Consider the following 18,956-nt stretch of genomic DNA (forward strand, 5'->3'; position numbering starts at 1 on the left):
AGAGAGTATCCAGGAGGAAAGGCTGATCAGTAGTATCAGTGGCTGTAGAGGAGAATGGAGATTGGGAAAAGACAATTTGATTTTACAACTAAGAGATCATTAGTAACTTTGGAGAGAACAATTTCAATATAATATTTAGGACTTAAGCCAGATCGTAAGGGCTTGAAAGAGAGTAAAAGAAGAAAAAGTAAAGGTTCCTATTGTACATGACCTTCTCAAGGAGTGTAGCTGCAAAAATAGGAAGATATAAATATATAGATAGATATATAGTTATAAATGTCTATATCTATCTACCTATCATTTATCTTTATATATACTCATATATGTGTATGTGCATGTATATCAATATAGTATATATTCATATATGTGTGTATATACATACATATATACATGTATATGTATATATAGGTATGTGTTTGTGTATGTATGCATATATATATATATATATATATATATATATATATATATATATGAATGATAAAAGAGATGGAAAGACCAAATGAGGTGTTTTAGAGAGTGGAAAGGATATGGGTATGTTTGTAGGCAGCATAGAAGGAGCCAGGAAAAGGGAAAGATTTAAAAAAAGATAGAGTGAGGATAACAGAAGGGACAATATATTAGTGGAGATTGAAAGGAATGGGATCACTTGAATAGGTAAAGGGTTTAGCCTTGGTAGGGAGTGAGGCATCATGTTAGAGAGTTTTGGAGGAGGTAGTGGCAGAAAGTATATGGGTGATATGAGATGAGGAAGGGAAAAGAAGAAAGAACTCATGGTGAATGGCATCAATTTTTTTTAAATAAATTATGAGGCAAGGTTCTCAGCTCATTGTGGAAGGAAAGGGAATTACCTGGAGGTCTGTAGACAGCAGCTACCACATTGTAATTGGGTGATAGAAATGAATTGCATGAATTTCAAAGGATGAAAAATTATTGAGTGATGGAGGAAGGGAGAGAACCTGAATGTAGCAATTAGGAGCAAGTATTGCAACTCCCCCACCTTGACCAGGTGAAGGTCCAATTGATGTTGTATAACGTAAATAAGTGAAGATGCAACAGCACTAGGAAGGGTAGTTGGTAAGGCTGTGACATTAGAGGGACACTGAGCTTCAGTAAAAGCTAATAGATGAATGAGGGAGAGGAAAAGATTTAGGATGAAGAGAAGTTTGTTGCCTATAGAATAGGCATCCCAGGGGACACAATGGAAGGGATGTGTAGTGTTTGGTTGGGGTGGAAGAATTAAAGGGATGAGAATAAGGAACTTGATGGGAGAGTAAGGGGAATAGGGTTTGGATGATGAACAAGAGGGTTTCAGAATCACTGGGATGTGTAGGATGTGAGGGTATGAGTCTTCTGCAGTGATTGAGGGGCGCTACTCTTATTCCCAAAGGAGGCTAGAGATTGATGTGGAAATAAGAAAAGCCAGTGTTATGTAATTTATATTCCAAGTACAGATTTTGGAATCTTTGTATTGGGTATCACATCCAATAAGAAGAACAAAACAAAAATTAATATAGTATACTATCCATATACCTGTGTAAACATGATTTATTTTACTTAGAAGAATGGGCTTCCTTTGTATTCTTCTCCCTCTTATTTATAATTAACTTCCTCTTTAACCATAAATAAAAGATAGCAAATAATGCATATTGTTAACAATTCATTCATCTAGGGCTCTAAGGTTTATGAGCACTATGTCATGAGGTAGCGTTATCTCTTTCACAGATCAGGGAACTGAAGCACAGAGAGAAATGCCTTGTTCACACTTGTAGTGTCAGAGGTGGAACTTATTCATCTGTATACTTGACAACCAAATGCAATGAACTCATCTCCAGCACCACAATTTCTCAGTGCTTACATGAAAAATGGTCATTAGCTTACTTGCTTTAGCCACATGTGTCTCACCTTGAAAGTTTTCACAAATTTAACAACAAATGTATTGTGTTATAATACAGTTGGGTCCCAATTAGTTAGAACAATTAATCCTGGCAAGTGGTCTCATTATTCTAATTCATACTGCATATTTCCATTAGGTTAGAACCAATTACTGTATTTTAGATAATTATAACTTCACATAGTGTGAATTATACTACATGTGACCGCTTCATGGGATTCATTGTTCATGCTATTAGGGTATTAAATCTATGCTTTCTTATTTGTTTTTGTTGTTTTACTTCAAATCAGGATTCTAAAACATGGAAAACAAATGTGTTTTAGTTGACCAAAAGAAAATTAAAAAGAAAAGTAAATGACACATCAGCTTTAGTAGCTGGTCTTTTTATTCAGAAATGATACTCTAGTTAAACAAGAGATAATCTTTCTTACTGGATAATTACAAGTTTTCTCATAAACAGACTTAAAGTATTTCTAGTTGTGTTCTAAAATGACAGCTCTTTGCTTTTTTTTCTTTTTTCTTTTTTTTAATTTATAAAGTTGTTTGTTTTTAGTTTTCAATATTCACTTCCACAAGTTTTTGAGTTCCAAATTTCTCACCCCTCCCCCCACCCCAAGATGGCATGCATTCTGAATACCCCTTCCCCTGGTCTGCCTTCTCTTCTATCTCTCCCCCCTCCCTTGTCTTATTCCCTTCCCCTTCTATTTTCCTGCAGCGCAGGATAGATTTCTGTACCCCATTTCCTGTATTTCTTATTTCCCAGTTGCATGTGAAAACATTTTTTTAAAACATGTGTTTTTAAAACTTTGAGTTCCAAATTTTCTCCCTTCCTCCCTCCCAACCCACCCTCATTGAAAAGGCAAGCAACTCAATATAGGTTGTATATGTGCAGCTATGCAAAACACTTCCTTAGTAGACATGTTATGAAAAACGAACTCTATTTCCCTTAATCCTATCCTGCCCTCCCATTTATTCTATTCTTTCTTTTGACTCTGTCCCTCCTCAGAAGTATTTGCTTCTGATTACCCTCTTTCCCAATCTGCCCTCCTCTCTATCACCCCCCTGCTCTCTTGTCCCCTTCTCCCCCCATTTTACTGTAGGGTAAGACAGATTTCCATACCCAGTTGAATGCGTATGTTATTCTCTCCTTAAGCCAAATCCTATGAAAATAAGATTCCCTCATTCCCTTTCACCTTCCCCTGTTTCCCCTCCACTGTGAGAGACTTTTTTTTCTGTTTTTTTTTTGTGAGATAATTTACCCCATTCTACCTCTGCCTTTCTTCTCTGAGTATCATCCTCTCTCATCCCTTAATTTTATTCTCCAGATATGACCCCTTAATCTTCAACTCACCCTGTGCCCTCTATCTATCTATATATACATACATATAATTTTTTTCCTTCAACTACCCTAATACTGACAAAGTTCTCATGAGTTACAAATATCATCTTTCCATGCAGGAATGTAAACAGTTCAATCTTAATAAGTCTCTTATGATTTCTCTTTCCTGTTTACCTCTTCATGTTCCACTTGAGTCCTGTATTTGAAAGTCAAATTTTCTGTTTAGCTCTGGTCTTTTCATCAGGAATGCTTGAAAGTCCTCTATTTCACTGAATGACCATTTTTTCCCCTGAAGGATTATACTCAGTTTTGCTGAGTAGGTGATTCTTGGTTGTAATCCTATCTCCTTTGCCCTCCGGAATATTATATTCCATGCCCTGGTCCTTTAATGTAGAAGCTGCTAAATCTTGTGTTATCCTGATTGTGTTTCCACAGTACTTGAATTGTTTCCTTCTGGCAGCTTGTAATATTTTCTCCTTGACCTGGGAACTCTGGAATTTGGCTACAATATTCCTAGGAGTTTTCCTTTGGGGATCTCTTTCAGGAGGAGATAGGTGGATTCTTTCAATTTCTATTTTGCCCTCTGGTTCTAATGTATCAGGGCAGTTTTCCTTGATAATTTCTTGAAAGATGATGTCTAGGCTCTTTTTTTTGATCATGGCTTTCAGATAGTCCAATAATTTTTAAATTCTCTCTCCTGGATCTATTTTCCAGGTCATTGTTTTCCAATGAGATATTTCACATTGTTTTCTAATTTTTCATTCTTTTGGATTTGTTTTACAGTGTCTTGATTTCTCATAAAGTCACTATCTTCCAATTGCTCTATTCTAATTTTTAAGGAAGTATTTTCTTCAGTAATCTTTTGGACTTCCTTTTCCATTTGGCCAATTTTTCTTTTTAGGGCATTCTTCTCCTCATTGGCTTTTTGGACCTCTTTTGCCATTTGGGTTAGGCTGTTTTTTAAGGTGTTATTTTCTTCAGTATTTTTTTGGGTCTCCTTTAGCAAGCTGTTGACTTGTTTTTCATGATTTTCTTGCATCACTCTCATTTCTCTTCCCAGTTTTTCCTCTACTTCCCTTACTTGCTTCTCAAAATCCCTTTTGAGCTCTTCCAAGGCCTGGGACTGATTCATATTTTTCTTGGAGGCTTTGGATGTAGGAGCTTTGATTTTGTTGTCTTCTTCTGGTTGTATATCTTGATCTTCTTTTTCACCAAAGTAAGATTCTGTGGTCTGACTCTTTTTGCGCTGCTTCTCATGATCCCAGCCAATTACTTGAGTTTTAAACTCTTTGTTAAGGTAAGAGTCTGCTTCCAGTGTGGAGAGTGTATTGTCCCAAGCTTCAGGGGTTTGTGTAGCTGTTTTCAGAGATACTTGTAGGGACCTGTAAATTTTCAGTTCTTCCAAGGTGGTATGATAAGGGGCAAGGTGTTTACTCCTTTCCTGGCCTGTGACCACAAGTATCCCTTTCTGTCCTGTAACTGTGAGGAGGGGTTTCTCTCCCCAGCCACTACAAGCTCCACCACGCCAGGGCTCCTCCTCACCCCAGCACTGCTGCCCAGAACTGTGACCCAGATCCACACATGGGCAAAGCAAGAGATTCCTGCCTCAGCACTGGCAAAGAGATCCCTGCAATCCCTCTCTGATCAGCCACTGGATTCTCCCTCAGTCTGTGGCCGGAAGCTTGGGAAGCAGCTGTCCCCCCCATGGCCATGCTCTTGGGGAATGGAGCTGAATCCCCGCCTTCCTCTCTGACCATCGACAGAAACAGACTTTTCCCACTGACCTTCTAAGTTGTCTTTGGCATTGGTGGATTGAGGAGTCTGGAAACCTCCACAGCTGCCCGCGATTCAGTCCTCTGAGGCCTGCTCCATGTTTGCTGCGGCGTGGCGCTGCGCTGCGCTCCCAGTCCAGCACGATACACTTTTCTGATCAATCATCCAGGTTGTCAAAGGGCTGGAAATTTGTTTCACTCTGTCTTTTTGTGGGTTCTGCTGCTTCAGATTTGTTTAGAGCCATTTTTTGAAGTATTTGGAGGGGTTTGGGGGAGAGCTCAAGAAAGTCACTGCTTTCACTCGGCCATCTTGGCTCCACCCCCGGCTTTTTTTTCCTTAATAGTCAGCAGTATGGTTCAGTGGAAATTCTAGATTTTTAATCAGATTATTTAAATTCAAATCTCAGTTCTACAACATACTAATTTTTTTAAACTTTAATTGAATGACTAGACCTCATTTTCATGATATGTAATCTGAAAGTACTGAGCTAATTATTCTATAAGCTTAGACCTTTGAGCTCTGAGTCCTATGTAAGGACAAGTTTACAAACCATGGCTCTACTTTTTCCTATTTGTATGAGATTTTGCAAAATTTTAGACCTCTTTGAATCTTAAGTTTGAATTCAAATTGGGGATGATAAGTCTGACATAATTTGTTTCACAGGATTATTTGAAGCAATTGGTAAACTTCAAATGCTATAGAAATATTAGAGATATGATGATTATTATCAGTAATGTTATCCTGTCTATGTTTCAGTTCCATCAGGTGTAAGATAATATAAGCTTCTTGAGGGAAGGAACTGTTTTTAATTTTTCTTTGTGTAAGGAAAACTTTACATCCTACCCCCAGTTAATATAAATCACAAAAGGCGCAAACTGGAGGTAGTTCGAAGCTAATTAATTAATGCAGTAATTAAATTAATCAGTGAAGGAGTCTTAGGGACTTTTCCTTTGTGGGGTTAATATCCCATCCCCATTAGCAAGCACTTAATAAATGCTTTTTCATTCAGTCATTTGTGTATGATACCAGTCTTCTGTGTAAATAACTGGCTTCTGAATTTAATATTTTTTTTAATCTTAGATCAGATACAAATTCTTATTGGCATCATTTTTAGTATTTGAGACCTTATTTAAAACATGTGAACTTAAGGGGCTTATTTTTGTGGCTATGATAATATATTTTAAGTATTCTGGATATAAACTAACCCTACTCCAAGTTCATTTTTAACAAATGCCAACCAGGACTGTCTATAATAACAGGAATCTATTACAGAATGCTAAGACTGAAATGGGGCATCAATGATAAACTTCTCTAACCTTCTCATTTTACAGATGATGATATTGAGGCTCAGAAATATAGAGGAATGTAGGTGTATTGACCTACCTAAGATTGTATATCAAATTAGTGGCAGATAAATAACTCAAAAACAACTTTTATTGGCACAGTCAATCAAACATAGTCAGTGATTCAAAAATGCATATTGATTGTTTGATTATTTAGAAGTCATTTGACTCCAACTCCAGAGCTTGATCTACTGTATCACAAATATTTCTAAGATTCTGGTTGGTGAGCTAATTAAGATGGGAGGAAGTATGATTGGGGCAGATAAAACCATGACCACCATCCCTCACGAGGCCATTGGGGAGGAACCCAGCCAGAATCCACATTCAAAATCCCTATGAATAAGTAATGCCCTTACACCCACTACCATCATCCAGATGAGCATGCCTGGTGGAGGCATGGCTTCAGTAAAAGTACCTTAGTTACAACCAAGCTGCCACCAGACTTTGTACCTAACAGAAGCATTAAGATAATTAATAAATCACATTTACCCAATTTCTAATTGCGTACTCCTGTTCCTTTTGCTCTATATGGTAATTTCAGAATATTATAGAAAATCCCACTGCGTTCTACTGCCTTTACAAGTGCTCAAAACTAATTTTTGATTTCACAATTTGGTTTGACTGTTAGTAATAAGTAATAGTAATCATAATAGATTGTTATTGTTAATATATAGCTAACAAAATGGCTAACTTGGATAAGGCCAAAGAGCGTAATGACTTTTGCCAATCCTTGTCCTTCACCCATTTTCAAGATTTTAACTGAATTCATTGCTCTCAGGTTGCTTGACTTTTGAATGGGGGTTTTGGGCTTCCCGGTGTTCCCTTCTATCACTAGCCTCTAACCCCTAGCCAAATTTCTTTTAGATCTAATCTAGGGTCACCTCTTCTTCAGATTGGGAAGTAAAGAAAGTTCCTAGTATAAAAGAGCAATCAGGTGTGAACCAGACAGTGTGTTCCCACACCTGAAAGAGGAGCATCAAGCAGTGAAATGTTCATAGAGTACTTAGAATAAAATGCACTAAGTCCTCGCCAGTAGTACAATTCGGAAACATCTTTGAGAGATAACTGCTTCGGGCGGCTGCTAATTATATGTTTTACACTTTATTTCTTCTAAGCGTACGGAAATCACACACCTAGTGGAATCTTCTTTCCGTTGGCCTCGCTTTCCCTTGGATGGTAACTCTTTCTTCACTGCCAGTCCGTTCCCACTGCTGCAATACCTTCAATAACTCTGGTGATGTCTCACTTTTTTTGTGAATACTCACAGGCATTCCAAGACATTTTGATGTCCCCTACATTGGTGCTAGGGAAGAGGAAACTCAAAAAGATAGGCAAAGAATCTGAGAGCTTTTGGTACAGCCTGGTTAATTTGTTTAGTCAGTGGTCAATTTGGAGAACCCTTGTTCCACCATCACACCAAGTTAGGGGAGAACCTTTGCTTTCTCCACCTCTGTGTGAAATAATATCTTGTCTTCTCAATAGCTCCTCCCCAAAACTGCCCCTTTTCCTTCCCTGATGTGTTACTCTGAGTTGTCAGCTTTCTTGGATCAGCAAACAGTGGAAGACATTCAATTCAGTCATGAGTCAAATGTAACTTAAGTAAAGAGAGTATATCTCCGTGCATACATTTCCATTTGTTCTCTAGCAGTCTGGCAGATAAGAGTTGTGTATGTGACAAAGATGGGAATTTTGACTGGAACTGACATGGGCTTGACTGCACCCACTTTCTGGATGCTACATATTGAAGTGATTCATGTACACATCTATAAATCACTACTTTATAAATCTGTGTGTAATTTATCCCTAATTTCATGAGTTTCTCTGGTAGCTGACTTTCTGGTTATGAGCTCTTGGTTACTTTGATAGTCTGGTCCTCAGAGGAGACTATTTAGCAGTGCCAGTTTTTAAGCCTTTCTAGATTGGTAGGATCTGTCAGAGCTTGTGTTTTATTGTTATGGCTTTCAGCAACCTATGGTCACCATTACTCCATGATGCATATAGAATATTTTAATTAAATAATCTGAACATAATGCTACTTAAGTGTTTGTTGAATGCTGAATGAAGATTCTCAATACTCCTTCATTTAGTTAAAATATTAAAAACATTATAATTCTTCATATGTATGATTTTCCTAAGGAAAGGATTCAAATCATTTACCAAAGTCCCATCACTTAATCTTATTATTTTCATTAGGATAATAAATAAATCAATAAAAATTATAAAATATTCATGCCAGAGATTACACTAGGTTCTTGGAATATAAAAACAAAAAATCAATAGTACACCTCTTCAAAAAACTTAAATTCAATATAGGGGGAGTATTAAAGGCAATTTGCATGCAAATTACTAAAAATATAAGATTAAAAATTAAAATATCTTCAAACCTATAGCCAAAATGTATATTCTATTTCTAAAAAGGGTGAAGCAAAGATAGAAAATTAAACTGATTATTCACTTATGTACAAAGAAAACACAACTGAAGTAGAAACCCTGGAATGTTTAGAATAAATTATCTTCATATATAAGATAATAGCTGACATTTATGTGGTACTTGATAGATTTTATAGTACTTTGTGTACATTATCTCTTTTAATCCTCAAAATAGTATTGTGTGAAATATGCTGCTGTTATAATTAGCCTATTTTAAAACTGAGGAAACAGGATTGGTGAAGGTAAATGACTTACCCAAAGTCATACAACTAGCTTCAAAAACAGTAGTCAAAACCATATCTTCCTGTATTCCAAGTCTAGTATTCTTTCCAATATAATATACATCCAAATTACAGATTTATAAAATGGTAGAGTAAGGACAAATTAAGAAGTCTCTCGATGAGAGTGAAAGAGGAGAGTGTAAGTGCTAACTTGAAACTAACCAAAACAAAACAAAACAGAGCAAAACAAAAAGTAAGATCTTAGCAACTGGTCTTATTTCCTGGCAAATTGAGGGAGAAGAAATGGAAGCAGTGTCAGATTTTATATTCTTGGTCTCAAAGATTACTGTATATGATTACTGAAGCCATGAAATTAAAAGATGCTTGCTTCTTGGAAGGAAAGCTATGGCAAATCTGAACAGCATAGTAAAAAGCAGAGACATCACCTTGCTAACAAGTGTCTGTATAGTCGAAACTATATTGTTTTTTTCCCCAGTAACAATGTAGAGCTGTGAAAGTTGAACTATAAGGAAAGTTGAGTTCCACAGAATTGGTGCTTTCGAATTGTGATGCTGGAGAAGACTTTTGAGAATACTTGGACAGCAAGGAGATCAAATCAATCAATACTGAAATAAAATAATTCAGGTTATTCACTGGAAGATAAAATACTGAAGCTGAAGCTTAAATACTTTGGTCATATAATGAGAAGACAGGATTCATTGGAAAAGACACTGATGTTGAGCAAGATTGAAGGCAAAAGGGAAAGGGCTTGGCAGAGGATAAGATGGATAGATAGTAACATGGAAACAATGAACATGAAGTTGGACAGACTTTCAGAGAGGATGATAGAAGGCCCTGGTGTGTGATGGTCCATGGGGTCATGAAGAATCAGGTGCAACTGAATGACTGAACAACCAGAGATGGTGGATAAGGAAAATTCTGTAAATTGAGTATAACTAGATTTTGGTGAAACATTTGATAAAGTGTCTCATGTTATCCTTGTAAAACTAATGGAGAGGTGTGAAAAGAATAATAAAGTCAGTTGGATTTGAAATTTGCTGAAAGACCAAGTCCTAAGATTACTAATGAAAATAGATCAATTTTGTTATCAGAGAGATCCCTATAAGAAATACCTCAGTATTTTGTTCTTTGCCATGTATTTTTAAATATTTTATTAATGCTATTCAAGATTGTATAACATACTTACAAAATTTAGAGATTACACAAAGTTAGGAGAAATAGCTTACATGTTCCACAACAAAAGGAATCTCAACATACTAGATAACTGAGCTAAATTTAATGAGATGGAATTTAATAAAGACAAATTTAAAGTCTTCCATAAGGTTACACAATCAATCATACAACTATATGGTAGAGTAGACGTGGTTAAATTGCAGTTTGTGTGAAAAAGAACATTGAGTTTAACTTACTGCAAACAATATGAGTCATCACATTACCTCTGTTTCCTCGTCTGTAAGATGAGCTAGAGAAGGAAATGGCAAGACACTAGCCAACAAGGTTAAGTGACTTCTCCAGGATCACACAGCCAGCATATGTTTGAGGCTAGATTTGAACTCAGGAAGATGAGTCTTCCTGATTCCAGGCCCAACGATTTATCCATTGAATCACCTAACTGCCCTTAGGGCTATCAAATATGAAAAAAAAATCCTGTCATTAATAATTAGAGAAATGCAAATTAAAGAAATTCTAAAGTTCCACCTAATACCCATAAATTTGGAAAAAAAATGATAAAAAATATTGGAGGGGGTATAGAAAAACTGGCCCAATGCTGTTATCGAAGCTCTGAATCTGTTCAGCATTTTGTAAGGCAATGTAGGACTATACCCTCAAAAAATACCAAACTAAGAATGCACTTTGATCATACACAAAATTACTTATATCCACTCTTTTGTGGTGGTAAAGAATTTGAAAATAAGGAGATACCCATCCCCTGGGGGAAGATTGAATAATTTCTGGTATGTGAATGTAAGGTAATAATATTGGGTTGTAAGAAATGATAACAGGGATATCTTCAAAGTAACCTGGGAAGATTTTCATGAGTTTATACAAAATGAAGTAAAAAGAATCAAGAATCATTTATACAATAAAAAAACACTTAAAGAAATTTGAATGTCTTAATTCTTCAAGGCAATGATCAGTTTTGATTCAATAGGGCCAGTGTTGAAACATGTTGCTTCCTAAAAGACAGATGATGGATTCAGGGTGTCAAATGAGATAAAACAATTTTTATATTGTGGATGTGAGAATTTTTTTGTTTGGCTATGCACATTTATCTGCAGAATCTTGTTTTTCTTTTCTTTTTTATTGGGGGGGTTGGAAGGGAGAGGAAATCATTTTTTGTTCATTTAAAAACATAAAATTTACATTTTAAAATGTGACCTTCACTCAACTGACCATGTCTACTACTTATGCACTTTTTAAATATCAACTGTCATTTGGTTTTCTGATTTAGAGGTGTTTCATAATTGTCTATGAGAATATTACCTGACAAATATATATGGAAATATATGCATGTATAAATATATACATGTATATATCATATATTTGATATTTTTATACTTTTCACTATCTCTATCCATCTAAATACTTTAAATGTTGCAAAACAGTTAAACTTATCTCATTTGATATTTATAGTAACCCTGTGAAATAACTATTGAAGTTATTATCCCCATAATACATATAGGAAAACTGACTCTGAAAGATGTTTGATAACTTCTTTTCACACATCTAGCAATTTTGCAACCAATAAAATAATATGTAATGTTAAAATTATTAGTTATTATTGTTACTTTTAACTAGGAATATGTTTACCCAAGAAATATTCTATAACCTTATTGATGAAGAATACCATATTTAATTTTATGTACCCTTTTTTGTGATGCAAGAGAATGATCTAAAAGGTAAAAGTAGTTCTAATTTGCAAGATTAGTGAAATAGTTAGCTATGTAAAGTCTTTATTTAAGCACTTATCATCTGCCAGGCCCACTGATGTGTTGGGGATAAAATATAAGTCAGAATCCTCCATTTTGCAGAAAAGGAACTTCAGACTCAGAGGTTAAGAGAATTGTTAAGGATCACAGAGGTTGTTTAGCAAATACCAAAGTCATGGATTGTGTCTAGGTTTTTGACTCAAACTCCAGTGTCCTCTCTTTTTAAAAAAATATATTGATATTATTTGTCTATGTTTATATTATCCAAATTTTCCCTTTAAAGCCCTAATACTCTACCTTCCCAAAGAACTATCTCATATAACACATAATTTTTAAAGAAAAAAATCGGAAGAAGAGGGGAAAAAACAATTCACAAAGCTGACCAATGCAAATAAAAAATCTAAAAATATAGGAAATGTTTTACATCTTCCATCTCTTCAAAGTAATGGAGAGAATTGTATTATCACACTTCTTTTTTGGGCCCAGGCTTGTTCTTTGTAATTATGTAATGTTATTTTTTCTTTTGTTATTATTTTATTTTCATTCATAATAATAACTTCCATAAGCTTTTGAGTTTAAAAAGTTTTCTCACCCTCCCTCCCCAAGATGGAAAGCAATCTGATATAGGCTATACATACACATTCTTATTAAACATAGTTTCCCATTAGTCATGTTGTAAGGAAGAATTTGAAGAAAAGAAGGAACCATCAGAAGAGAAACAAAACACAACAGAAGAAAAAATAACAAATAGTATGCTTCGCTCTGCATTCAAACTCCATAATTCTTTCTTTGGATGTGGACAGCATTTTCCATCATGAGGCCTTGGAGATGTCTTAGATCCTTGTAATGCTGAGAAGGGTTTTTCAATTTAGTCATTGCATACTGGCTGTTATTGTGTACAAATCTCTGGTTCTGCTCACTTTCACTCAGCATCAGACCATATAAGTCTTTCCAGGTTTTTCTGAAGTCAGCCTGTTCATCATTTCTTATAGCACAATAGTATTCCATTACATTCATATACCACAACTTGCTCAGCCATTCCCCAATTGATGGGCATCCCCTCAATTTCCAATTCTTTGCCACCACAAAAAGAGCTGCTATGAAATTTTTTGTACATGTGGGTCCTTTTCCCATTTGTTTGATCTCTTTGGGATATAGCCCTAGAAGTGCTATTGCTGGATCAAAGGGTATGCACATTTTTGTAGCCCTTTGGGCATAGTTCCAAATTGTTCTCCAAAATGGTTGGATCATTTCACAACTCCACCAACAATGTATTAGTGTTCCAATTTTCCCACATCTCTCCAACATTTATCATTTTCCTGTTTTGTCATGTTGGCCAATCTGAGATGGTGTTTTTGATTTGCATTTCTCTAATCAATGATTTAGAGCATTTTTTCATATGACTATAGATGGCTTTAATTTCTTCATCTGAGAACTGTCTGTTCATATCCTTTGACCATTTATCAATTGGGGAATGGCTTGTGTTCTTATAAATTTGTCTTAATTCTCTATATATTTTAGAAATGAGGCCTTTATCAGAGATGGTTGTAAAAATTCTTTCCCAATTTTCTACCTTCCTTCTAATCTTAGTTGCATTGGCTTTGTTTGTGCAAAAACTTTTCAATTTAATGTAATCAAAATTATCCATTTTGCTTTTCATAATGTTCTCTATCTCCTGTTTGGTCATGAATTCTTCTGTTCTCCATAGATCTGATAGGTAAACTATTCCTTGTTCTCCCAGTTTACTTATGGTATCAGCCTTTATATCTAAGTCATGAACCCATTTTGACTTTATTTTGGTATATGGTGTGAGATTTGGGTCTATGCCTAGTTTCTGCCATACTCTTTTCCAGTTTTCCCAGCAGTTTTTTTCAAAGAGTGGGTTCTTATCCCAGAAGCTGGGGTCTTTGGGTTTATCAAATAATAGATTACTATAGTCATTGACTACTGTGTCTTGCATATTTAACCTATTCCACTGATCCACCTCCCTATTTCTTAGCCAGTACCAAGCAGTTTTGATGATTGCTGCTTTATAATACAATTTAAGATCTGGAATTGCTAGGCCACCTTCCCCTGCATTTCTTTTCATTAGTTCCTTTGATATTCTGGACCTTTTGTTTTTCCAAATGAATCTTGTTATTATTTTTTCTAACTCTATAAAATAATTTTTGGTAGTTTGATTGGTATGGCACTGAATAAGTAAATTAGCTTAGGTAGGATTGTCATTTTTATTATATTAGCTCGCCTACCCATGAGCAACTGATGTTTTTCCAATTATTTAGATCTGATTTTATTTGTGTGAAAAGTGTTTTGTAATTGTGTTCATAGAGTTCCTGGGTTTGTTTCGGAGGTAGACTCCTAAATATTTTATAATGTCTACAGTAAATTTAAATAGGATTTTTCTTTCTATCTCTTGCTGTTGGGCTTTGTTGGTAATATATAGAAATGCTGATGATTTATGTGGGTTTATTTTATAGCCTGCAACTTTGCTAAAGTTGTTTATTATTTCAAGTAGTTTTTTACTTGATTCTCTAGGATTCTCTAAGTATATCATCATGTCATCTGCAAAGAGTGATAGCTTTGTTTCTTCTTTGCCTATTCTAATGCCTTCAATTTCTTTTTCTTCTCTTATTGCTAAAGCTAAGGTTTCCAGTACAATATTGAATAACAGTGGTGATAATGGACATCCTTGTTTCACCCCCGATCTTATTGGAAATGCTTCTAGCCTGTCCCCATTACATATAATGCTTGCTGAAGGTTTTAGACAGATGCTATTTATATTTTAAGGAAGACTCCATTTATACCTATGCTTTCTAGTGTTTTCAATAGGAATGGGTGTTGTATTTTATCAAAAGCCTTTTCTGCATCTATTGAGATGATCATGTGGTTTCTGTTGGTTTTGTGTTGATATGCTCAATGATGCTGATAGTTTTCCTAATATTGAACCAACCCTGCATTCCTGGTATAAATCCTACCTGGTCATAGTGTATTATTCTTGTGATAAGTTGCTGCAATCTATTGCTAGTATTTTGTTTAAAATTTTTGCATCTATATTCATTAGAGAAATTGGTCTATAATTTTCTTTCTCTATTTTGACTCTTCCTGGTTTAGGTATCAACACCATATTTGTATCATAAAAAGAATTTGGTAAGACTCCTTCTTCACCTATTTTCCCAAATAGTCTATATAGTATTGGAATTAATTGTTCTTTAAATGTTTGATAGAATTCACATGTAAATCCATCTGGCCCTGGAGATTTTTTCCTAGGGAGTTCATCAATGGCTTGTTCAATTTCTTTTTCTGAGATGGGGTTATTTAAGTATTTTACTTCCTCTTCGTTAATCTGGGCAATTTATATTTTTGTAAATATGTATCCATTTCACTAAGATTGTCAAATTTGTTGGCATATAGTTGGGCAAAATAATTCCTAATTATTGTTTTAATTTCCTCTTCCTTGGTGGTAGCTTCACCCTTTTCATTCTTGATACTAGTAATTTGGTTTTCTTCTTTCTTTTTTTAATTAAATTAACCAAAGGTTTCTATTTTATTGATTTTTTCATAAAACCAGCTCTTAGTTTTATTTATTAGTTCAATAGATTTTTTATTTTCAATTTTATTAATTTTTCCTTTGGTTTTCAATATTTCTAATTTGGTGTTTAGTTGAGGATTTTTAATTTGTTCTTTTTCTAGTTTTTTTAGTTGTATGCCCAATTCATTAATCTCCTCTTTTTCTATTTTATTTATGTAAGCATTTAGAGATATTAAGAACTCCCATAAGTTTTGGTATATTGTCTCATTATTGTCATTCTCTTGAATGAAATTATTGATTGTTTCTATGATTTGTTGTTTGACCCAATCATTTTTTAGGATTAGATTATTTAGTTTCCAATTATTTTTTAGTCTATCTTTCCATGGCCCTTTATTACATATAATTTTTATTGCATCATGATCTGAAAAGGATGCATTTAATATTTCTGCCTTTCTGCATTGGATTGTGAGGTTTTTATGCCCTAGTACATGGTCAATTTTTGTGTATGTGCCATGTACTGCGAGAAAAAAGTATATTCCTTTCTATCCCCATTCAGTTTTCTCCAGAGGTCTATCATACCTAACTTTTCTAATGTTCTATTCACCTCCTTAACTTCTTTCTTGTTTATTTTGTGGTTAGACTTATCTAGTGCAGAGAGGGGAGGTTCAGGTCCCCCACTAGTATAGTTTTGCTGTCTATTTCTTCCTGTAACTCCCTGAACTTCTCCTGTAAGAATTTGGATGCTATACCATTTGGTGCATATATGTTTAGTAATGATATTACTTCATTGTCTATGGTGCCTTTTAGCAGGATGTAGTTTCCTTCCTTATCTCTTTTGATTAGATCTATTTTTGTTTTTGCTTTGTCTGAGATCAGGATTGCTACCCCTGCTTTTTTTACTTCAGCTGACGCATAATATATTCTGCTCCAGCCTTTTACCTTTACCCTGTATGTGTCACTCTTTTTCAAATGTGTTTCCTGTAAACAACATATTGTAGGATTATGGTTTTTAATCCATTCTGCAATCTGTTTCCATTTTATGGGAGAGTTCATCCCATTCACATTCACAGTTATGATTACTATCTGTGTCTTTTTCTCCATCCTTTCCCCCTTTATGCTTTTCTTTCTCCTTTTTCCTTTCTCCCCTTCACTAGTGTTTTGCTTTTGACCACTGCCTCCTTCAGTCCCTCCCCCTTTTATTATCCCTTTCCCTTTTCTTCCCCTTTACTTACTGCTTTTCCCTCCCTTCTTTCCCCTCCCTTTTCTTTCCCCTTTTCCCTCCTACTGCCTATAGGGCAAGTTAGATTTCTATACCTAACTGATTATATTATGCCCTTCTTGAGCCAAATCTGATGAGAGTAAGGTTCAAACAATGCTCCCCCCCCTTCTTTCCCTGCTGTAATAGGATTTTGTGTCTTTTCCTGTAATGTAATTTACCCTTGTCTGCCTCCTCCTTTCTCAGTACATTTTCTAAGATCAGATTGATCCACTTATTTCGATCCATTTAACCCACTTGATTAGATTTTTTTTTCATTACATCAAAGTCAACTAATATCCACCCTCTTTATGTATACTCCTTTAACAAGTGTAATAATACAGTTCTCAAGGGTTGCAAGTCTCATATTCCCTTGTAGGGGTTTAAACAGCCCCCCCTTATTAACAACATATTGTATCTTCTGTCCCATTTACCTTTTTAAGTCCTTCTTGAGTCCTGTACTTGAAGATCAAATTTTTTGTTGAGCTCTGGTCTTTTTATCAGGAAAGTTTGGAAGTCTCCTATTTCATTGAATATCCACCTCCTCCCTTGAAAAATGATGCTCATTTTTGCTGGGTAATTGATCCTTGGCTGCATTCCAAGCTCCTTTGCCTTAAATATGTTCCATGCCCTGCAATGTAGAAGCTGCTGTGTAATCCTGACTGTGGTTCCATGATATTTAAATTGTTTCTTTCTGGCTGCTTGCAGCACCTTCTCTTTCATCTGGTAATTTTGGAATTTTGCTATTATATTCCTTGGCATTGTCAATTTGGGATCTCTTTCAGGTGGTGATGTGGATTCTTTCTATGGTTATTTTCCCTTCTGGTTCTAGGACTTCTGGGCAGTTTTCCTTTATGATTTCCTGAAAGATACTGTCCAAGCTCTTTTTTTCATCATGATTTTCAGGTAGTCCAATAATTTTTAAATTGTCTCTCCTGAGTCGATTTTCCAGGTCGGTTGTTTTACTGATGAGGTATTTTACATTTTCATCTATTTTTTCATTTTTTTGTTTCTGTTTGACTGATTCTTGCTCTCTCATAGAGACATTAGTTTCCATTTGTCCAATTCTAGTTTTTAACAGATTGTTTTCTTCTGTTAGTTTTTGTACTTCCTTCTTCAATGGCCAATTGTGTTTTTTAGGGACTTGTTTTTCAGTGTACTCTTCTGTTAGTTTTTGTACTTCCTTCTTCAATTGGCCAATTGTGTTTTTTAGGGACTTGTTTTCTTCAGTGTACTCTTCTGTTAGTTTTTGTCCTTCCTTCTTCAATTGGCCAATTGTGTTTTTTAGGGACTTGTTTTCTTCAGTGTATTTTTTTTCCAATTGGCCAATTGTATTTTTGAAGGACTCTTTACCTCTCTCATTTGACTATTAAAATCCTTCTTGAGCTCTTCTAAGAAGGCTTTTTGGGCTTCAGACCAGTTCATATTCCCTTTTGATGTTGCAGATGTGGGTTTGTTGACAGTGTTGTCCTCTTCAGAATTTCTGTCTTGATCTTCACTCTTCTCATAATATGAATCTATGGTATGTTTCTTTTTACTCATGGTGTTTCTTTATTCCCTGGCCTTTAAAGAGATTGAGCTCTCCTGCTGGGGAACAGAGGGTACTGACCCAAGCTTCTTGTGTTGGGAGCCTAGGTCTTGGTCACTGGCTTTGTGTGCTGGGGCCTCTTATGTTGGCAATTGGAGGCTGTAGGTTTCTGGCAGCTTACCTCATGTTGGGCTGGAATCAGCAAGGCTGGAACTTTCAGGCACTTCTAGGTTGCCTATTTTTCCTTTCCTTATCTGCCTGGGGCCCACTGCAGTGCTGCTGCCCTCATTTCTGCTAATGTACTGGGAGATTCCTTTGAGGTAGAGTACAGAGTCACCTGGTGGTTTTCTGAGCTGGCCTCCACCAGTTCCCCCACCGATACAGAGGCACTCGGAGGTCCAGGTGTTGGTGTTTGCCTGCTCTACCACCTGGGCTTCAGGATTTCTTCCTGGTTAACAATTGGAGGCTGCAGGACTCTGACAGCTCACCTGGTGTTGCGCTGGAACCAGCAAGGCCAGGGCTTTAGGAAGCCTTTAGGTTGCTTTCTTCAGCTCCTTTCAGATGTATGCAGCAGGGTACTTATTAGCCTGGGGCCCCTTGTTGTTCTGACTCCCTCGTTTTTGCTGAGGCACTGGGAGAACTGTGTGCTGGGCTACCGCACTGCTGTTCCCCCATCTTTCTTCCAGTTCAGCTGTT

The 18,956-nt window shown here is 35.8% G+C and overlaps 1 protein-coding gene across 1 annotated transcript in view; it reads left to right on the forward strand.

Moving 5' to 3' along the window:
* SNTG2 (syntrophin gamma 2) overlaps window positions 1-18,956 on the forward strand; it is a 639,175-nt gene that overhangs the window by 225,835 nt on the left and 394,384 nt on the right. The gene's annotated exons all lie outside the window — the stretch shown is intronic.

This window comes from Phascolarctos cinereus, unplaced genomic scaffold, assembly GCF_003287225.1.
Source record: "Phascolarctos cinereus isolate Bilbo 61053 unplaced genomic scaffold, phaCin_HiC Scaffold_2;HRSCAF=192, whole genome shotgun sequence".
NCBI lineage: Eukaryota > Metazoa > Chordata > Mammalia > Diprotodontia > Phascolarctidae > Phascolarctos > Phascolarctos cinereus.